Raw genomic sequence first — 24,462 nt, 5'->3', positions numbered from 1 at the left:
TGAGGCAGCTTGGAAGGACTTGGTCTCCATTTAGGATATTTATTATGAACCATGTACTTGGCAGGGCTTCCTGAATTCTAGTACCACTTGGCTGCAATTTTAAAGTTTCTTTGGTGCTTTAGTAACATGTATATCTAGCATGAACTACTTCTCACCCCCGTTCCTGCTGTCCTAACACTCTAAGACTCCGTATCTTTCATATTTCACCCTAACTATGTTAGGTATTTCCCAAACTTTAGAAAAAGCTCTGAATTGACTGGAAAGTTAAATAAGAAGGCACTTGTCTATTGTCACCTATAGGATTCTGTAGATAGAATCATACTGCGTTTTTAGCAGAATGAAATTACTTCCTATTTTTTTTTTTCTAGATTGTTAACTTTTGGAAACTTCGTGCTATTTTTCTTTATTTTGCTATTATGAGTATAAATATTTTACTCTCTGACTGATTTTAGGCTTTTTTTTGTTTTTTACACTTTACAGAAATTTTATTATAATATTCTATGCTGTTTCTTTGTTTATTTTTCTTGCTTTTTATTGAGAAGTTCAGATCAGTGGGTTTATCATTTTCATTAAATATAGAAATTTTTCTATCATTATTTTTCAAATACTTTGAAATGCCACATACATTTATATTAATATGTACATATTAATACATTATTTATTAATATTACCTCACAGAGTACTGTCCATATTTTTTCCTAGCAATTTTCTGGTGCTTTTTTTCAGTTTTAGTATTTTTTACTACTATAGCTTTCACTACACTAATCTGTTGTTAAACATTATCTCATCTTTGAGTTTGACTTTTTCTTCTGCTCACATATAGCATTCAATGAACACTTTTTCCAGATATTTATTTATTCATTTATTTATTTATATTCTAGATGTTATATTGGATTCTCTCGTATGTTTTATATTACTCTTGTTATGTTTACTTATTTTCCTTCAAATCTGAATTTGGCTATAATCGCTGTTTTAAAGTCCTCTAATAATTTAGTCATGTTTATTATTTCTGTCTTTACGGCTAATGACTCATTTTTTATCCTGGTTATGGATCTCATGTTCCTCCTTCTCCCTATGTCTAGTAATTGTGATTATTTGCTGGACATTGTAAGTTTTATGTTTTGTTATCTTCCTTCAACAATTGTTTCTTCCTTCCTTTATTCTAAAAGACATTTAAGTTCCTTTTAGTTCTCTTCAGCCTTGTTTTTAAGTTACGTAGAACAAGATTGTAACCTTTATACTGGTTTAGACTATTTAAGAGTTTAGACTTCCTATTATGGTTTACGCCTTCTGGAGTCTCTACTAAATGCCTCAACAAGACCCCTAACTTTAACTGGTCAGAACGCAAATGTTTCATAGACCTTTGTGAGATTCGGCAAAGAAAGAACACCTTCTTGGTTGTTCCTTGCTTGGGTTTTTGGAGTACCACTCTATGCATGCATTGCTTAGTATTCATCAACTGGCTTAAGGGTACCCTGGTGAAGATTGTCTTCCTCTTTGTAGCTCCCACTTCTTCAGATATATATTCCAGAAATTCAAGATACTTCATTTTCCCTGAATTCTAATCTTTTTATCCTCAATTCAGTGTGACCATTATATTCTTGAATTTCCGCTATCTACAGTGCTAGAGACAGCACTCTGTTCATATTTTTATGTTTCTGCATGGTCAGTGCTTTCTTTGAAAAGAGCTATTTGAACCATAAGATGATTGAATGACACACATACCTTGGAAGCTTGAAACTATACTGAAGAGATTTAAATGAAGTCTTATCCTCATTGAAACAATTTGTTTATGTTCTAAGAATAATAAAACTCAATGACATGTCTATATATTTCAGATGATGAAGGAAAGCTAGAGATTTTCCCTTTAAAGAGAAAACTTGTTTACAATTAGAGTTAAGGTCTTTCCTACTATCTCTGAAAAGTTGGATACTCAGACGTGCCAATAGCTGCTATCTAAGACCAAGGTTTCATAATTTCAGAATTTCTCTCCTGTGTACAAACACATGTGGGTGATAGCTGGCTCTCAAGTGTCATCTCCTATGGAATTAGAGTACAAGAGCTGACCCCAAATGCTCTGTACAAAACTAAGATGTCTGTTTTCTTATCCAGAGGACTTGAGTATGTGTGTATTAGTGGCAAACTAACTTGTTAACTAAACTTGCAAGTAGGGTGAAATCTCAAACCCTTTATAGTTTTTGGCTTAACTCACACCATGGCCAGGATGTGACTCCCAGATATGAGCCATGCTTTTTTTTTTTAATCATAAGACTCATTTCATTTGATTACAGTCTCTCAGATATTATATTCTTTAGCTACTATTGTCCAGTATGTAAAAATATCTTTATGATCCAAAGAAGCAGAAATAAATGCTTAGTGAAGTTCACATTTTTAGTTGCCTTACCAGGAATAGATACCACCAATTCTTGTTTGGTGATGAACATTATAACTGCTAATAAGACAATTGAGACTAAAAACTATTACTAATATGTAAATATCACAGTACAGCTTATTTGAAAGTTTCAATAGATTGTATATTTTTTACATTGATTGCAATTATCATCTGAGCTAATGTTATTATTCGGAGGAATGGAAAGAGATTAAAGGAAGGATGATTAATATGGAATGGCCAGGGCACCATATATCTCTCGTTTGAATATAGATCATTAAATTAGGAAGTCAAATTCTCAAAATTATTATGGCAACTGGTAAAATGGTTCTTCTTGAGCAGAATGGCATATCTGACTGTAAAAATAACATGAAACAAGGCTAAGAATAAACAGCGTGAAGCATTTGCATGTTGTATTGAGTTAGCACTTTAATTTTAAGAAATCATAGAGAGGGAAATGGAAACAGCCTGATTGACAGTAGTGCATAATTATCACCAAAATCATTAAAGCATTTTTATATTCATTGAAAAAACATGACACAAATTTTAGGTCCATTAGACTTCAACGATGTCCTTTTGGTAGCCTAGAGGATCTGAGGGAGAGCGTATTTAAATGTAAAAACTATACTTGCTCTCTTTCATGTCAACACAGTTATTACTAACATGACATTTCATTAATGTAATTTCATGTCACCCAGTCTACTCAGGTTTAACGGGAAATTTAGAGTAAAAACTTATTTTAAATATATATTTTATAATTTATTTTATTCATGTTTATTTTTATCCCAATCATTTATGAAAACATTTACCCAAGAATAAGAATAGACTCCCTCAATTCAGGAAAATATTAGCAGAAATTTGCTCAAGCCGCTTTCTCCATTTTGTCACATTTTTTAAAATACTGTACCTCAGAAGGGCAAAAACAAACATAATGGCATAAAGAGGTAAAAGCAAAATAAGATTATATGTTGAAAAAATATACACCAACCATGGAAACAATGTAATTTCAATTAAATGGCAGGAAGTTTAGGCTTAAATTGTTAGAAAAATCGTTTCACAATAAATATTATGAGTGTGCTTATGGTATTATTTCATAGAATAATATTCGAGGTACTTTTGTAGCCTGTGTGCCAGTGGAGTTTTACCATCCCAATGTTGAGTAGAAATTCATAACATGTCCCACTAACCTGAATCCTTTTGTAAAAAGCATCACTCTTGAAATCATAAATAAATAAATAAATAAATAAATAAGTATTTAGATTAAAATGACCAAACCATAAAGATTTTTTTAAAGATTTTATTTATTTATTCATGAGAGACACATAAAGAGAGGCAGAGACACAAACAGAGGGAGAAGCAGGCTCCTCGTAGGGGACCCCAGGCATGCTTTAGGCCAAAGGCAGACAATCACTGAGCCACCGAGGCATCCCTCAAACTGTAATGATATTATAAGTGTTGGGCTCAGAATTAGAGCTTTCCTTAAAATGAATGTGATAATATAAACATGCATAATGTGAAAATATCTAAATTTACTGAAGCAAACTAGGAAAAATTTAGAAACTTATTTCTCTATCACATTTACCTTAAAAAATTTAACGTAAAAGGAAAAAAGGCATGTATACCTTACTTTTTATTTCTATGGGTTAATATCTAGTAATTGCTATGTCAGATAATCTGATTGAAATAAAAGATTGAATGATGTGCTTGTATGAAAAGCATTAGATATAAGTATTTGATATCAAAGTTAATTTCAAGCCCAGAAGTATTTTTTGGACCATAGAAGTCCAGACAATTTGTTCTTCTTTAAGTGTAATTAACAAATGGCTAAGTATATATTACAGCTAAATTTAACTACCCATGTTCTGGATTTTCCATCAATTTAGTAACCTTCTGAGTTTTGAGAAGCTATTTTCACTACTTGAAACTATTTGGCTACTCCTAGAAAACTTTGTAGTAAGGAAAAATTTCCTGTGAGAAATGCCAAGTGTAAGAGTATATCAAGTAGGCACACATATTGACCACTTCCTTTTTAATCATTACTCTGTATTTTTATTATGTATGGGTTTATACAACATATGTACTTAATTTTTTAATAAATATTTCAGTTAAGATTGAAAAAGGTACAATTACTCTGCAAAACAGTTTGACAGTTCCTTGAAAGTTAAGCCTATTCTTTAATCCAGTCATTTTAGTCCATGAAGCAAAAGGAATACATGACCATACAAAAATTTGCATGTAAATGTTCATACCAACTTATTAGCCAAAAATTGAGAACAAGGATCCACCCACAGATGAAACAAAAATTTGTCATACTCACCCATACTGTGGGAGAGCAAGACCTCAGCGGGTAGAAGAAACAATAAGGACCGGGACACACATAAATGGCAGTAGCTTTATGCGTGTGGCAGAAGCCACTTATTCCTGCCATTGGTCGGTACCGAAAACAGTACGTGCTGACAACAGCGACCATGGTGGAGGAGACAGCCAGGCCTTCTGGGGTCACTTCTCCCATCCCCTGCAGCCCCCTGGTTGATGCTCTTCAGAGACCCATGCAGATAGTTAGGGGCGCAGTTGCCTGCTGTCCCTCACAGGATTGGCTTCTTGAGTTGGTTTTCCTTCCTTGTTTCCACAGACTTTACATCCTACCATTGGAAAACCGAGAGCCAACCCAGACTCGGCTTCACCTCTGCACCTACACTTCTTGGCGATGCCTGATGGTGTAGCCCCTTCGGGCCTCTCTTTGTTCCAAGAAATTGGACTCTGAGTAATCATTTCATTTCTCATGGAATGGGCCCCATGGCACCCACGCGATAGGATATTACTCAGTAATAAAAAGGAATGAACTTTTGTTACACAAAACAAAATGAATGAATCTCAGAATAATTATGCTTCACAAAAAAAGCTAGACCAAATGACAACATATCCTATTATTCCATATCTATACAATTTTAAATAATGTAATCTAATCTATAGCTACAGAAAGAAGATCAGTGATTGTTTTCTTAGGAATGAGGAAATGTGCATAAAGGGCAGGAGGGATTACAAAGTGATACCAGGATATATCTGGTATGATGGACATGTTCATTATTGTAATTGTGGTGAGGGAATGGTTTCCCTTACACAATACACACTTCAAAACATATTCAGTTATATGCTTTAAATATATGTGATTTATTGTATTTCAGTGATTCCTCAATAAAGGTGTTTTAAAATTACAAAATAACAAGTAATGTTTATTTAAAGAAGAGTGAACACATGTATACGTGTGAGATATATCTTTATTTACATATGGAATTTGGAGGAGACATTTGCTTCGAACCATTGGAAAAGCTTTTTGTTAGTCTTTTTTCTCCATCACATGAAGAAAAATCAGTTTCATTATCTTGCTTTTTTCTTAATTAGGATTTGTTGTTTGTGAAGCTATGTACTGAATATTGGAATGACTGCCAAAGAGGAAAGACACTCCAAAGCAATCTAAATACTGTACTAATAAACAAAGGATACCTTTAATATTTTAATAAGCTATTTTTATATTGTCTTTATCAGCATGTATATAAAAACATTACAAGATCCAAAAGTGACTACTAGATATAACTCAAGAAACCATATAAACTGCTTAAATGGGTAAATATAACAAGGTGGCAATTATAAGTATAAGCAACAACTTTTTGGGTTACCTTACAAAAGAATCCTATCTGGTAAACTATATCTAGGTTCCATAAAGTATATACTTAGAATAGACATAAACAATTGAAAATAAGTAAGTTTTTTATATAATAAATGTTTATATTAGAATAGTTTTAGATTTACAGAAAAGTTGCAAGATAGTACAGAGTCTGATAACTCCATACCCCGTATCCCTTATTATCTTACATGCATATGATGCATTTGTACCAATTAATGAACCGATATCGATAAATTAATATTAACCAACGTACACACTGTGTTTGGATTTTTTCAAAAAGTTTTTACCTAATGTGCTTCTTCTGTCCAAAGATCATCTCATAGAGCATTTTACATTTTATTTAGTCATCATATTCCCTTAGAGTCCTGCAGATTGTGACAGGGTTTTTTTTTTTTTAAGATTTTATTTATTTATTCATGAGAGACACAGGGAGAGAGAGAGAGAGAGAGAGAGAGAGGCAGACACAGGCAGAGGGAGAAGCAGGCTCCATGCAGGAAGCACAATGTGGGACTCGAATCCAGGACTCCAGGATCACGCCCTGGGCTGAAGCCAGACGCCCAACTGCTGCGTCACCCAGGTGTCCTGATTGTGACAGTTTCTTAGAAACTTTTTTTTTTTTTTCTTTTTGATAGGCTTGGAAGTTTTGAGAACTATTGGTTAGGAACGCTGTAGACTGTCTTTCAATATTAGATTATTTGAAGTTGTTCTCATGATTAGACAGTGGTTTGTAGTTTTGAGAGGAGAACCAAAGAGATAAAGTGCATTCTCATCATATCATATGAAGAGTGCATAATATTAACATATAGAAAAATTAAAATACTATTTATTTAATGAAATTTCATCCAAATCATTGAAATCTCGGATTTGGATTTTCTTGCACATAATACTTATTCACGATCTACAATTGGGGGCATGGTGTGTAAATATTTTTCAAGATAAGTAGCACAGCTTGATTTTGACAGTTGCCATAAAACCACTTAACTTACCTCTATAACATGAATTAGTTCTATTAAGAAATCCCTTAGGAAGCATAAATCAGCTTTTTAATTTTTATGGTCAATGTTTCCTTTTTTGTTTAGTTTTTATTGTATTTGTTTATTCCATGGAAAACCTCTAAAAATATTCTTCTCCATGTTGACATCTTAAAAGGTAGACTACTGAGGAAAACTTCTTAACGATCAAGTGGAATTTATTTCAGGAATATAAGATTGGTTCAATTCTATAAAGGTCATTAATATTAATGCACTATTTAATAGATCTAACTAATAAAATACTTTTACTATCTCCATGATACAGGGAAAAACACAAACCTGACAAAAGCCAATAGCTACATCTGACGAAAATAGTCAAGAAAAAACAAATCTAAGGATATTCTCTTAACATGCTTGTATATGTTACTAAGGAAATTAGGCAAAATAAATCAAAGAAAGTTATTAGAACTGGTGAATAGGAGTAAATTATCTTAATTTGTAACTGATATACTATACCAGGAATACCTTTGATCAGGGGTCAACAAGGTATGGGTTTTGGACCAAATCTGGCATGCTCAGCTCAAAGCTGTATTCCTCTCTGAAAATTGCTCTTGGTCAAAGAAAATCAGCTCTTTTTACAACCCTTCCCCTTTCTGCAATAACAGTTTGCATCTAATTACTGATCAATAGCAGCTCCAAATATCTTTTAATCCAAATTATTACATTTAAGAGTTCTTCCCAATGAAACTGTTGACAAATATCTCAGTTTTTTTTTTCAGGAAATTTGATCTAAAATATATTTAAAGTACCCATTACTATAATGTCATATGTATATGAAGACTTCTAGAAGAAAATGCAGAAAAATATCTTTTACAATCATGGGATAGGAAAATGTTTATTAGAAGGGCAGAAAAAGCACTACCCAAAAGGGTAGAAAAATCACTAAGCATAAAATTAAAAGGATAAATTTCACCCAGTTGCAAATATCTTCTCTGGATAAACGCCATTTATAAAATGAAGCAAGACACAAACTGGGAAACAAATATTTGCAATACATACATTTGACATGGAATTTGAACCCAGGAAAAATAAATAATTCAATAATAGAAAAAGAACAGGGCAGCCCCGGTGGCTCAGCGGTTTAGCGCCACCTGCAACCCAGGGCCTGATCCTGGAGACCCGGGATCGAGTCCCACTTCAGGCTCCCTGCATGGAGCCTGCTTCTCCCTCTGCCTGTGTCTCTGCCTCTCTCTCTCTCTCCTCCCTGTGTATTCTCATGAATAAATAAAGAAAACCTTAAACAAAATAAGAAAAAGAACACAATAAATGAGAAAAAGAACACAATAAATGAGGAAAAGCCTTGAATAGCTACAATCACAAAGAAAAAAAGTATATAAATGATCAATAAGTTGTAAATCAATAAGCATATAAGTAGTCACCAGGGAAATGCCAATTGAAGTCATTGCATACTTGCAAGAATTACTAAAATTTAAAAGATTAATAATGCCAAATATTGATAAGAATGTAGGGCAGCTAGAAAGTTTATCAACTATTTATTAGAATAAAGTATGGTACAACCACTTTGGAAATAGTTTGTATTTAAACAGTTTTTTTATACAGTTAGATATACATCTATCTCAGTATTCAGCAATTCCACCCCTAGTTACCAAAGATTAACAGAACTACATATGCACAAAAATATGCATTTTTTTCCATAAGAGCAATAAATGGAAATAGCCCAAATGTCCATCAGCAGGTTAAATGTTTAATAATTTATGCTATGTTTGTACACTAGAATACCATACTAATGAATAACAGAAATAAACAAATCATTGACACACTCAACCACATCGATGAATGTCTGGATATTACATTAAGTTGATGAAGCCAGATACAAAAGAGTACCTACTGCATTATTTGATTTAAATAAAGTTTTAGAACAAGCAAACTGTCTGTCGTGGTAAACATCCAATCAGTGATTGCACTATTCTAAGAGCCTTGAAGGAACTAAGGCAATTGATATATTCTATTATCAATAGAATTGATGTGGTGGTTACATGGTATACAAGAATATATATTCGATAAAATACATTTATCTATATACTTAAATTTTGTGCATAATAGAGGTATTATGTAAAGAAATTTATGAGTAATTTATACATTAATAAATTCCTTTTCTTCAAAGAATGCAATTGGACTCACAAGAAGGAAATTCATTAAGAAAGGCAATTAGCAAACCACTCATTGAGGATCAACAGGGTGATATCAGTTGATAGTAGAGGCTCTGGACAAAACGTGAAAGAAAAATCAAGATCAGCATTAAAATTTGTTAAAGTGCTTGGTGAAGTTTTAAAAAGTCACACCTATTTAAGTAGGCATATAAGTACTGTGTGTTATCTTAGGAAACATGACTGAGAAATATAGGAAAATGGGATTATTGGATATAGAACAGTAAAGATGGGGTATATTAAAAAAGAATTGGACAGAACAATAATAAATGAAGTTTAGGCCCAGATTGGATATTATTCTAATGGTAAAATGCCTCCAGGGCTGGGTTATTAAAAGAATCAAAGAACTGAACATGAACAAGATTATAAGATTTCTCATCTCTCACAATGGGAAAATAACCAACCAAATCCAGATTTATATGTAAGAAAAAAACAAACAAACAAAAACAAATGCCTCCATCAAAAACCAAGGCAAGGGTAAAAATAAATTAGACATTTGATTCAAACAATCAGAGTAGCATACCTTGAAAGAGGCAGGCGTGGGGCAGGGGAGGGGATCTAACTTATGATGTCTGTTCCAAGAAAAAGAAAAAAAAAGAAAAGAAGAAAGAAAGAAAGAGAAAGAAAGAAAGAAAGAAAGAAAGAAAGAAAGAAAGAAAGAAAGAGAAAGAAAGAAAGAAAAAGAAGGAAGAAAGAAAGAAATGAAAGAAAAAAGTGAAGAAGAATGCTTTAAAAAGCAATGTCTTAGTGCATGACAGAAATATTGGTCTTCAATAGGCTGTTGCATCACAAGGCTCAGAAACATCCACTGAAGCATCTGTTCAGATATTGGTAACTGGCATTCTGTTGAGGCTGAAATCTGGTAGATTGTCTAAATTTCATCATTCATATGCCCCATGCCCTTTGGTTTGGGGCTTGACAACATAAAGTACTGTTTTGGAAAAATAATTTTGTGTGCAGTAAGAACATGGTAGCTTGAAAAAATTACATTTAAAAGCTAAATTTAGGGACTCCCTGGGGTGGCTCAGTGGTTGAGCCACTGCTTTTGGCTCAAGGTGTTACCCTGGGGTCCTGGGATTGAGTCCCATGTTGAGCTCCTTGAGTGGAGCCTGCTTCTCCCTCTGCCTGTGTCTCTGCCTCTCTCTCTCTCTGTGTGTGTGTGTCTCTCATGAAAAAATAAACAAGAACTAATTTTAGTTGATGACTTAGCTAATGATAAGAACATGTCTCTTTTTAAGATTTATTTATTAATTTAAGAGAGAGAGAGACAGAGACAGAGACAGAGAATGAGTGTGGGGAGGGGAAGAGGGAGAGAAAGAATCTATAAGCAGACTCCCCAAGCATGGAGCTCCATATGGTGCTTGATTCCAGGACACTGAGATCATGACCTGAGCCAAAACCAAGTCAACCACTTATGGACTGAGCCACCCAGGTACCCCTCTTTAAAAAAATTTTTTTAATCATGAGGATCGTGAACATTGGTCTTAATGGGCATTTCCTTGATGACTACTTATTATATTCACTATGTGATTACTTAAATTTGCATTTTATTGATCATCCATACACTTTTTCTCTACATGATTGTGTCTATTCAAACTATTTCCCTGTTTACTGTGTTTTTGTTTATTATTGAGTTTGTTACAAATTGAGATGCTAAAGGAACTATATTCTTATTAGGGAAGCTAGGCCATATTAATGAAACCATACCCAGTTCTACCCAGGCATCATTTTCGATGAAACTTAATATAATAAGAAATTAGAAACAATTGAATTTCTTTGGATTTTATATTAAAGTGAACAGGAATTTAAGAATTTGTACTTTTACTTATCTTACTAAAATAATTTTATTTTCAACATTATTTCTTTCATCTGGGGACTTTAATTTATAAGAGGATTTAATCTTTTTTAGGTCTATTTTGCTCCTGGATATTCTATAAAGAGAAAGTCAGGTTTTGGTTATCTCTGGACCATTAACATTTTATAATTGATATTTCTGTTCTTTTAGCGTCATTCTAAAATCTTTGATAGACTATACTAGACAATATGATCGGATATGAATCGAGCAAAGAAACAGAACATGAGTAATATTTCATCTTTGTGAAGAATCAAAGAATTTTGAAGTTTAATTATTCCTTAGAACCACTTCTTAGCCTCTGAATGCAAAAGGCATACTGCGCATGCACACTGCCATGCCCAAGTGAGAAGCTCATTGTTATTAGGAACCAGACTTAGGAAAGTGGGAGAGGACTTCCTGAGAAATATGAAGCTGCTGATATCCTTCATGGAAAGCAAGAGCCAGACGCCAGTTAATAGTTAGGAGTGCTGGGTTATAAAAGAAAAAAGACAGTATTAAGTAGAACCCTAACTTCCCATTCATTGTTTTCAATGTTGAGATTGCTCCTCTAGAATAGCAATTCTCTCTCCCCCAATTCACTCTAAAGGAAGAAGATTATCTCATCTGATGGTGAGTTTAAAAGAGAAACACCGAGAGAAAATGACTGAACCCTTCCTGATTCCTTCTTCTGTCTGGGTGTATAATTGTTTGCCGAGAGCACATGTCCTTTCTACTTCCCTCGTTTAACTATTACAAGTCCAGCTGACCACCCCCCCCCCTCCTTAGTGATACCCAACCTTGCCTTTAACACAATAATTATGGTTATTCAGTTTTGAGTGCAGTTTTCCTAAGCCATTTGTCCAGGGCTGAGCAATACCCTCCCTTATGGCTTCTCCATTAACAAAGGTGATGTCTTGCTCACCTTCTGCCCGTCTCCCTTGTCAACCTCTCTATTAGTTACAAACCTAGTCAGAGAATATAGCTCCTGATTATCGACATCTCTGACCCTCCCCCCAAATGGCATAATAGGTTGGTTATAAATTCATTTGGGTAATTTACAGTCTGTTTCGCTCCCTCAGTGCTATTTTCCAACAAGGTGTTCATTGCTACATTTTAATGTTAAGGGCCACCTACATCCCTTAAAACAGTATGAAAACTCCAGGAGGATGTTGGGGAGCTAGAACTTGGTCTCTTTGAAGTTTGTAGCAGAATGAGATCTTCGTGTGCCTGGTTCCAAGACTGTGTATTTATTACAACCACTTTTTATCCTCTATTTTCAATCACCGTACAGCAGCCAGGGAAGTTCTTACTGCAAGTTTGATCATCTGATTTCCTTATGTAAAAAATGCGTATTGTTTGTCCATTGTATCTAGGATAAAGACCAAAGATCGATATGGGTTGTCAGGTGCTAGATGAGCTGGTTCCTGAGAAACTCTGCAGACTCACCCATTGCAATCTTCCCTCTGGTTATGGGGCTTCAGTCTTACCGGCCTTCTCTCAACTTTTCAGTCACTTCCCATGCAATCCTTACCACAGAATTTCTGCACTGTTTCTTTTGTCCAGAGTAACACTGTATATTTCCTCCCTACTGCAAATACTCTACTCCACTGTTATCTATTTGACACTAGATTTCAATGAAAATATCATTCCTTCAGTATTATGGCAAACCAGAGACACTGCAGTCCTCTTGTTCTGTGTGTGTACACACAGGTGAATGGTTCTACTTCACAGAGTGATAATGTGTGTATGTGTTTGTATTTTATACGTGTGTTTTTCCATATATGTATATCACTCTTCTTGTTGTTTGCTTTTTCTGATGTATTTGATTAAATTCTGCCTTCCCCAGGCAACGGTAAGCTCCATGAGAGCACAGACCAAGTTAGGTAAGTTAGAGTTCCTCACTGCTTTATTGACAGTTCCTAGCAGAATGCCTAAAACCTCTGGACGCTTCCTCAATCTTGAATAAGTGAATAAATTGCCTCATCTATTTTATATTCTTTATTACTCAAAAGGTAATTTTGTGTGTATGTGTCTGCATACACAGGAGGGTTTTGATGATTTAGACAACCTGCAAATGCTTAAAAAATTAATGAGAGAATAAAATTGATGCCAGATGTTTCCTCCATTTGGCAACTATCTGGACCCTGAAAGAAAGATCTTTTAACATAGGTCTTTGTGTTTTCTTACTCCATAGTTTCACTTTTCACTTTTCTTCAAAAAATGGTTCCAAAAAAGAGCATGATAAATCGAAAGACATTTAGTCCCAAGGGGAAGAAAACAATCTTAAATTGGATTAAAAGTTAATGAAATATTTTACTACTTCATTTTACTATAGCATTTGCAAGTTGTATCTGAGCATCCTAATAATTTTAAAATCACTCTCTTCATCTCAATCAGTGAAGGGCTATGAAAAAGTTCTCATTTTTATGATCCAGAAAGTCTCATGCAAGAGAAAAGAAATTAGGTTATAAAAGGAAGGTACTGTATAACTTGCCTAATGGCCTGTAATCTGCTAAAAGTACAGCTGCGGTGGGCTGTTTAACAGGTGCTATGATTATGAAGCATAACAAACATGTTAGGCTTTGTAGTGCATTTAATACCTTATAAACAATTGGGCTAATTTGGACAAGGCTAATGGATTAGTTCAAATGACACTCTTGTAAAAGGTCTGTGATTATGTTGTGCAAATTTGACAGAAATTCTAAGCTTAGCAACGTGTTCAGCTTTAAAATAAGTAGAATACTATTTTTAATATCCCAGCACTGAATTCTGATTTTATTTCCTCCCTAAAGAACATTGTACTTTTGAATGGGAATAATCATTCTCATGGTACTCTAACAGTCTCCACCAACACAAAACTATGGCTTAAAATGTTCCCACAGTTCTACCGCAATAGTTCACGTACTCTGTGGAAATGGGCATAAATCCCTACCCTGAAACAATCAGAGCAAATAATTTGGGATTTTTCCTGCCAAGCAATTAACTAGGCATGTGTTACTTAAGAACCTTTGAGTAAAGTGACAGCATTTTATGTATAGATTTAAAGCCAGTTATTTAATAATTGAGGAAGGTTTTTGTTCTCTTTTGTTTTGCTTTCTGAAATGAATGACTGGAATATGTGGACCAAAGAGAGGAATTTGGAGGAAAAACAGTAGGTAACAAAATCATGATATGTATTGGCAGATTCACTAGAATCCAAAAATAAGGAATGAATACAAATGTCATTTAAGAAAAACAAGCAAAACAGTGAAGTCACCGGGCATGGGCAGTCATACAACGGACATCCAAAATGACAGAGTCAAAGGGAGGTATTAGCTTGATGAATCTACAACACAGAAGACCTGTCTAAAAGTACAAATTTAGGGGTGCCTGGGTAGCACAGGAGGTTACGTGTTGGACTCTTGATTTCAGCTCAGGTCATGATCCCAGGGTCATGAATGCCGTGTCATGAGATCCAGCCCTGTGTTAGGCTCTGCACTCAGTGAGGAGTCTGCTTGAGATCCTCCCTTGCCCTCTGCCCCTCCCCTCTCCCTTCTCAAATAAATGAATATACCTTAAAAATAAATAAAATATAAATTTAGGAATCATTAACATATATTTTGAGCCATTTGAATGGGTAAATGTAATTGAAAACAAGCATAACACAAGGTGAAAAAAGGTGTCAGTATTAACTGCTGAACAGCAATTATATACAGAGAGATATGAGGACAAGAGGCAGCAGGCAGGCAGAGGAAGGAAGGGTCAGTTAGTTACAACAAAAATCAAGCCATTGTGACGTCAGGAAACCAACAGAGTAAGTATTATAAGACCTGGAAGTAGAGTATTTCCAGGGTCTATTGAAGGGATCACAATGTCCATCAGACATAAGCTTTTTGGTTGAGTGGTGATGGTAGAAGCATAATTGGAGAGACTTAACATGTAAATTGAAACTCATATTTCTGGCAACATATGAGCCAGATGGATTGAAAGATCAATTTGCATTTGCCACTAACCAACTAAAAATTCTTTGTAAAATTTATTAAACATCAGCTAAAACCCATTACCGAGCTTTGAAGGATAAAAGGGGAAACCTTATGGGAACAGGGATTAAAAGAAAACAGAAATTGTGATCGGTAAATTAGCACTAATTCTTGAATCAAATTTTACTTCATTGACATACCTAGGGTAATGGTCTGAGGAGCCACCCTAAAAGCTAGAAAAATAATTACAGATTAAACCAAAAGGAGATGAGAGAAATAGTAAAGAGAATCACAAGTTAAAACACATACACATACACACAAACACCTAAAGCAAAAGTATTTTAGGGAATATCAATAATAATAAACATCTATAAAAACATGATGAAGGAAAAATTCAAATCGTAATGGAAATGCAAATGTCTAAAATTAGAAATAATTACCGATATACAAAATATTTAATATTTAAAATAAAAATGTATGCCAATAAAATTGAAAATGTGAATATTTCTCTAGAGAAATGCAGCTTACAAGGGCATCTGAGTGGCTCAGTGGTTGAGCGTCTGCCTTGGCTCAGGTATTAATCCCAGGGTCTTGCGATCGAGTCCTGCATCAGGCTCCCTTCAGGGGGCCTGCTTCTCCCTCTATCTATGTCTCTGCCTCTGTGTCTCTCATTAATAAATAAATAAAATATTTAAAGAAAAAAAGAAAGAAAAATGCAGCTTACTAAACTGATAATAGAAATACAACATATAAGTAGAACTAAAATAACTTGTAAAAATTTGCACCAATAGAAAATAAGCAAGGCCCTTTAGTTTTACTTGTGAGTTGTCAGCTTTCAGAATAGTTTATACAAGAAATATACATTTAGAAGAGAAGCATTTCATTCATATGTATACATATATATATATATATATATATGAAGCATTTAAAGGGTAATTCTCCCAATTCACTTAAAATGCTGGTATAATCTTGAAACCACACCTAACCAAAATAGTACTAGTAATGATGGGCCAATCTTAATGAATATGATGTGGTCATAAAGTTTAAAATTTTCCAATATCTTTAAAATGCATTGTAATCGATACACAGTTTAGAAATGGAAGATTTAACATTAGAAAATAAGTAAGGTAATTACATTAACAGATTCAATAATGAAACTATATGATAATCTTGGTGGATATAGCAATTAATTTGAAACATTTTGTAGCCACTAGAAGAAAAAAAAATAAAAGTAGATAATTCCATGGCACAAATGCTCTCTAACCAGAAGCTTCAGGCAACATAATATTTGGTGAAAATATTAAGAATAAAGAAGAGGTGAATAAGAATAAATAATTAATAAAGGTAAATAAGAATAAAATAGAGGTGAAAAGAGAGTGTTAATATAATGGGATAAATGGATGTTACCAGATACAACCTATTCGTACACAGCACCCACCCACCCACACACACACACACGACACATGAAAGACCTAAGGGTTGGGATGGAAGGAATGAAGACATAATGTGTGCCCAGTAAGATATATTTAAATAAGTAAGAAAATTTAGTTTGTTTCTGAAAATAAAATCACCAAGCAAAAATTAAATACTTTATTGTACCCCAGAAACAAATATAGAGAAAACATTGTAAAGAAGTAAATATTATTTGCAATAGTAACAGAAATATGAAGAAACTAATAATTCTAGGGAACATTAACAAGACCTTAACTGATAAAATCAGAAAACTGTAACACGCCACACTAAGGAAAAGTCAAAAATGAGGAGAGAAATAGCAGTTTATAAACAAAAAATTGAATGTCATAAAGAATTCAGTCCTTTCATATTCATATTTGAATTAAATCAAAAGATCAAGGGAGGTTTTGCCGGGTTTGATTCTGGAATTTATAAGGAAAAGCAAAGAGGAAGACTATGGAAGAGCAGTCTGAAGAGAAACAAGATGAGGTCACCCATTTTAATACAGAGAAAACCGATTTTAAAAGATGATGGCTAAAAAAATAAAAATAAAAATAAAAGATGATGACTGATATTTCCAACCCTCGGGGAGTAGCTAGGACCATCATTACTACCCTGAGAGCAATGGATAGAAAACCAGAAACGTAAGGGGCAATGATTTTTAAATATTGAACAACGGTAGCACTCAACCTCCACCAGCTTTACTTGTGCACTGTCGTCTCCTTACCAATCCCAGACCACACAACCGTGACAGGGACTCTGCTCTTGATGAAATTATGTTGCCCTGTTCTAAGAAGTGAGTACCTTCATGGGCTTCACTGTATCGCACAGAGACTTCCTGGGCCACATGACATGATGCTAGTAGAACCATGGTTGGCATAGAAGTCTCCAGGTTTAGCATTGGGTAAGGGTCTTTGATTTTCCCATTGGGGCTCACACCAGGCCTTCATTCAGAGAACTGCTGTTCTTCTCATGTTATGTAGATCAAGAGAAGAGTCGATTGGCTGTTCGATACCTTGGGTTTCTAAAACCCACAATTTCACTTTGTCTCTGTAAAAACACCTGCTGCTCACACCATTGTTGGACCTACCTTGCATTTAATGACGGCTGTTCTTTGTCGTGGATGTATCGCTAGCTGGCTTTTGTCACTCCAGGATACCAACAGCACCAGTAAAAACCAGGAGTCCCACCTCAATGGCTGCATATTCTACCTTCGGACTCACACTATAAAGAGCACTTTTCAGATATGCTGAATCTGTCTTCAGAAATGTTTTCCAAAATGCCTTGGGAAGAAACTATTCTACATTTTCCTCTGGTGTGCATTTAGATGGTAGCTGATCAGATCATGAAGAATCTCCTTTATACTATTTATTCTATTTCTGCAGATATTTTGATTTATCCTTCCATATCACACCCAGGAATATCTGGCACCTTAACTTCCTTTACATCAAATCCAGGATATAGGCCACTAATTAAACAACTGTTATGGCCATTTATAACTGCTTGAGCTAGTCTTGATTGAAAAAAATATATATATATCTGTTCCGTTTATATCAATATATTTAGCCAATATGTAATCATCTTCCCTTATGAATCTAACAGATTAAGTATATATTCTCATACATATTTTTTCAGATTCTTACAGATTCTTGCTGTTATAAATTAACACAATCTTTGAATTCTTTTATCATATTATGTTTATCTTTCAAGTTCCTGATATCCTGAAGCATATGGGAATCTGACTGTAGGTATTGGTCTGGAGGCCGAGAGGGGTAAAAGGAGAGAATCATCAGAAGAAATGACATTATTTTGCATGGCAACATTTCAGGTATAGTTTTATAAAAAGGTTGAAACAGCCTCAGTGTTTCAAGAGTGGAGAATTATACTGTTTCTACTGGCAAGGAAGTTTCAGTGGGATTTGAACCTTCATTACTTCATTACTTGGAATCATACAAATTCTCCCAAGTTTCCCACATTATTTCAACCAAAATCTTATTTTTGGTTTGCAAAGGGTATAAATTTAAATCTAAGTTTTCATTAAGTCAGATCTGCAGCTGCAAGATATAAGGTACATTTAAAGCAGATGCTTCTTGATTTTCTGACAAGGACTAGAACTTATTATTTAAAGTCTTAAGATTTTAAATTCATTATCTTTTCTAGTTAGAAGGGATCAGCCCCCTCCATAGAGTTGCATTTCTTATGACCCTTAAATTGCCCTAGAATAGTATCTATTCTGTCTACAAAAGATTTGCCTTTTCTCCACCCATCCTTCCAGGTGAGCGCAGAAACAATTTCCAGCAAGTATTTTGACATGGTATTGTCTTCTCTAATTCTAATCAGAACTTCACTGCCTTTAAACCCATTCAGGTTAGAAAACCACCAATTCTTCATTCACATTGTCCTTGGACTCTAATATCTTAATTGCTGCCTGAGTTCTTAGCTGCAGAAAGTAAAATCCACTCTTGCTAGTTTAAGAAGACAAGTACTCATTAAAAGATATACACCAGAGAATAAAACTTGGATTATACATAGTGAGAAATAGCCAGAAGATATTGTTATAATATCTGTGCTGCAGCCACCGGACAGTAGTTGCCTATGACAATAAAGATCTGAATTCCAGTGTATCCATCATAAGTATTTTATTTATTTTATCTTATGTATTTCTTTTTTTGAGAGTGTCTGTGCACACATGGGGGCAGAGAGGGCAGAGGGAGAGAGAGAATCTCAAACAGGCTCCATGCCCAGCATAGAGCTAATGTGGGGCTGGATCTCATGATCCTGAGATCATGAACCCTAGATGGAAACTGACAGTCCCAGGCTTAACCAACTGAGCCACCCAGGCACCACATAAGTCTTTTAGAAGAGGAAGAGCCAAAAGACACACACTCCCTACACTAGGGGATTTGATGATATTTCTCTCTTCTGTCCGCAAATCTCAAGCAAATACACCTATATGAAGAACCTTAGGTTCAAAGGGGTTTGGGAAATGTCATTGTGTTTGTTTTCCCTAATTCTCCAGCCTCTAGAGTACATCAAATCAAAGTGGAAAAAAGATGAAATGAAGACTAAGAGAATTTAAACATTAAATACGTCCAGCTTTCTCACTTCAAATATGCCTGACTTACAAGCCTTCCCATATGACCTGACTACAGATAATCAGTCTCAGGGGAGGGGGAGAGGCAAGAATATGATTAATGACCTACCATTTCAGTTTACCACAGAAAGCACTTTTCCCCTCAGTTTGCCTCCAGATAGTATTTGGTATTCATTTTCTAACACAGTTGGAACTAAATTATACCAAATAAAAAAAATGTACAAGTCTAAAATAGTATGAAATATGTATGATCAATTGCAGCCCAAGAAAACTCTTGAAAAAATAAACTAATTCTTCAATGAATGATATTTTTCATACATAATCAGTTGCACAATATATTTTATTTCAAAATAAATGCTTAACATGGTCCTCTATGTCCTAAAATAAGCAAAAAGATTTTCCATTCCTTCAGCTGTCAGTATAAAAGAGTTGGTAATGACATATCAAAATTATGGACATTGTTTAGGGCAGTGGTTTCCTGGGAGGAAAATAATAATGAGATAATTTAAGAAATAACCATAAATGATTTAAAACTTTGCACTGTCTGTGGTACCGTGCCACTTTGTTTATAATCCCTTATGTGTTCTATTAGGACACCAAATGGAATTATTGCCAGCTCAATTCCAGATTTCCTAAGACAATAGAATTTTGGAGTTATGACTCCCACATTCCCCGCCTGGGCCCTGCATTCTGTGAAATTCAAACCACCTGAAAAAAGATGAGCAAAAGTGTGATTGAAAATTAGTTTTTAGGACAGCCCAGGTGGCTCAGAGGTTTAGCGCCACCTTCAGCCCAGGGTGTGATCCTGGAGACCTGGGATCCAGTCCCACATCAAGTTCTCTGCATGGAGCCTGCTTCCTCCTCTGCCTGTGTCTCTGCCTCTCTTTTTCTCTGTCTCTCATGAATCAATAAATAAAATCTTAAAAAAAGTAAAGAAAATTAGTTTTTCAACCTTTAGGATTTCATTTTCTTTAAGTGTATAAAAATGGGAAGAATTGAAGAGGCAGATAGAGAAGTTCCTTGGAGGGGATTGCTAGTATGGTGTGAGTCTCACTCCTTTTAAAGCGGCTGTATTAGATGACACCTCCGCCTTTTTCTCCACCCGACAACAAACAGGGGTTCAGGAAATGATTCAGAGAGTTTGGCCTGTTTTCCTTGACATTTTGGGAGTGGAGGGGTCCTGATTCCATAAACATGCCTGGGAAATCCTGAAAGCCAGAGAAGATGCTGGATGACCATCTAATTGAGGTGAGTGGCTGTGTAGGAGACATTCTTCAGATTTAGACTTTATTTGAACAAATATCAGCCTGGTGATGACTTAAAAGTTTTTTTTGTTTTTGTTTTTGTTTTTTTTCCCAAGACTATTACCTGGGGAAGCTCCAAGAGAGAACATCTGTGTAAAGTCTATTGTCATGAACCAAAATTGAAAACAAAGCATCCAAGTGGGGGAGAGAAATGTTAAGGAATCTACAGAGGAACAATCTACACTCATGGACAGTCTCTGAAAAGCCCATCGACCCAAAGGAAATTTAGCTCTAAATGCCTTCATTAGCCAGAAGAAACCAACCAATAAAAGTTCATATCTCTATTAATAAATAAAGAATTTCCCAAGTCTTCTTTTTTTATTTTATTTTTTTTTTAAGAATTTCCCAAGTCTTAGTGTTTTCTCTCAGTTCCTCTTCACTTCAACCCTGGAGAAATCAGAAAAATGAGACTGGAGTACTGAGAGAAAAAGAGAGAGAGAGAGAGAGAGATTGAGGAGAATGCTTGGTCATGGAAGAAGAGCACCATTGAGGAACAGAAGAAAAATGATTACACTTTCTCTCCCAATTGTAGGCTTCTTTTTTTTTTAAATTTGTATTTATTTATGATAGTCACACACACACAGAGAGAGAGAGAGAGAGAGGCAGAGTGAGAAGCAGGCTCCATGCACCAGGAGACAGACGTGGGACTGCATCACGGGTCCCCAGGATTGCGCCCTGGGCCAAAGGCAGGCGCCAAACTGCTGCGCCACCCAGGGATCCCCAATTGTAGGCTTCTGTATACAAAGCAGCCTAAGATGGGAGAGAAGAGATGTCTTATTTTCAATGAAAGGCAGAGATGTGCCTATGCACTAGACCATCATATTTGTTTTTGAGCTATGGGTTTTGGAGATTTAATTGTCTGTAACAGATTTGGAAATATCTTAGATTTTACTAAGAAGTGCAGGACAAAATAGATGCACAGAATGGGTTAATCAACTCAGGCTCATCCAGCCATGGTCAAAGACCAGTCCAGCCCACCCAGAAACCTCACAGAGACATGCCAGCTATGCCTCCAACACCAGGTCTACAGACCTCAATCTTGTCTGTCGAACATGAAATAGCCCTGGGCTCAGTACTAGCCATGGCCAGTCCTGCCACTCAGACACCCATCCGGGGACTGGACAATAGCCCCACTTGGGATGTGGTGGGAGCCACAACCACCATACAACTGACAATAGGCCTCATACAGCCATCTAAGGACCCAGCAGGAGATCACAAAATGCACCTTTGCTCCAGCTCCACCCTGCTAAAAAAGGTACTGAGGTCCAGTCCATCTACCCAGGGCCCATACAGGATCCATGCTTGTCCAAGCCTCTTTTAACAAGCCCTTCAACCAAGGACCCCACTGCTGACCCGGTGGCAACCTCATAACCTCCTCTAAGCTAGCACAATTGATTCCAAGGTACTCTCATCAACCCAGGAAACAGACAGGAGGTGTTTACCTGCTGAAACCAATCTGTAAAGACTGGAAGAGGTGTTTGCTCCTTCGAATGAAGACACCAATGTAAACTATATGGATCATGAAGTTATTACCATTCCAGTGGTAACCAAAGGAGAGTAGGAATGGCTATACTTAGTCAAAATCAGTCTCCAGAGACTAAGAAGATCACTATATAGTAATAAAAGGATCAATGAAATAAGAAGATATAACAATTGTAGACATATATGCACCCAACATTAGAACACTTAAATATTTAAAGCAAATATTAACAGAACTAAAGGGGGAAATACGAAGCAATGCAATTATAGTAGGAGACTTCAACACCCCACTTTCAACATTGGATAAATCATCCAGGCAGAAAGTTAATAAGGTTACACTGGACCTGAATAACACTATAAATCAAAAGGACCTAACAGACGTAGATAGAACATTCAAACAAATAGCATTCTGCATCTTCTTCTTAAGTATTCATGAAACATTCTCCAGGATAGATCATATGTTGGGCCACAAAACAAGCCTTAAATTTTTTTAAAAAATATTTTATTTATTTATTTGAGAGAGAGAGAGTGCACAAATAGGGGGGAGCAGCAGAGGGAGAGGGAGAAGCAAACAGCCCACTGAACGGGGAGGCCGATGCAGGACTCACTCGAGCCCAGCACCCTGGGATCATAATCTGAGCCAAAGGCAGATGCTTAACTGACTGAACCACCCAGGTGCCCCAAATTGTTACAAATTTAAGAAGATTAAAATTATATCTAATATCTTTTCCAACCACAGTGGTATAAAAAATAGAAATTAATAATGGAAATAAAACCAAAAAAAAATCACAAAATCGTGGAAATTAAACAACATGTTTTTCTTTTTTTTTTTTTTTTTTTTTTTTTTACAACATGTTTTTCTTAAGTAAACTTTATGCCCAAAGTGGGGCTTGAACTTATGACCCCCAGATCAAGTCACACGCTCTACCAACTGAGCCTGCAGATGCCCCTTGAACAACATACTTTTGAACAATGAATGAAGGAAGAAATCAAAAGGGCAATCCAAAAGTATCGTGAAACAAAGAAAAACAAAACATCACATACTAAAGTTACGGGATTCAGCAAAAGCTGTTCTAGGAGGAAAGTTTATAACAATAAATGCCTATGAAATAAAAGATAAAAGAAAGATCTTAAACAACCTAACTTTGCGTTTTAATGAATTAGAAAAAGGAAAACCAACCAACAAAGGACTAAGCCCAAAGTTAGCAGAAGGAAGGAAATATTGAAGATTGGAGCATAAATAAATGAAATAGAAAGTACAAAGACAATAGAAGAAAATCAGTAAAACCAAGAGTAGTTGTTGTTGTTTTTCATAAAGATAAATAAAACTGACAAACTTTAAGCTAAACTGAAATCAGGAACAAAATAAGGTTCCTACTCACACTACTTCTATTCAAAATACTACTGGAAGTCCTAGACATAGCAATTAAGGAGAAAAAGAAATAAAGAGTATCCAAATCAAAAAGGAAGAAGGAAAATTGTCTCTACAAATGAAATATTCTTACGTATAGAAAAGCCTAAAACTCCACCAGTAATTGCAGCATTATTCACAACAGCCAAGACTTCTAAATAACCTAAGTGTTGTGGATGGGTGAAGAATAAAAAAGACGTGGTACATATATACAATTGAATATTCTTCAGTTATAAAAAATAAATCCTGCCATTTGTAAAAATCTGGTTGGACTGTGCAGGCATTATGAGAAGTGAAATTAGTCAGATAAAGAAAAACACTTTTTTCTTCTTTTTAAAAAGATTTTTATTTATTTATTCCTGAGAGTCACAGAAAGGGAGAGAGAGAGACACAGGCAGAGGGAGAAGCAGGCCCCATGCAGGGAGCCTGATGTGGGACTCAATTCCGGGACCCCAGGATCACACCCTGGGCCAAAGGCAGGTGCTAAACCCAGGGATCCCCGGAAACTTTATTCTTCTAAATCTTACTCAAATTCATCCTTGTAGATGCAATCTCACTGCTACTGTTCTAGTTCATTAATTCATCCCTGGTTTACTGAAAATACTTTTGGGATAAGATAAGGAATGCCTCTATTTTTATTTTTTAATTTATTTTTT

The sequence above is a fragment of the Canis lupus genome, chromosome 37 (genome assembly GCF_003254725.2).
Source record: "Canis lupus dingo isolate Sandy chromosome 37, ASM325472v2, whole genome shotgun sequence".
Taxonomy (NCBI): Eukaryota; Metazoa; Chordata; class Mammalia; order Carnivora; family Canidae; genus Canis; species Canis lupus.
This window is presented reverse-complemented; position numbering follows the sequence as displayed.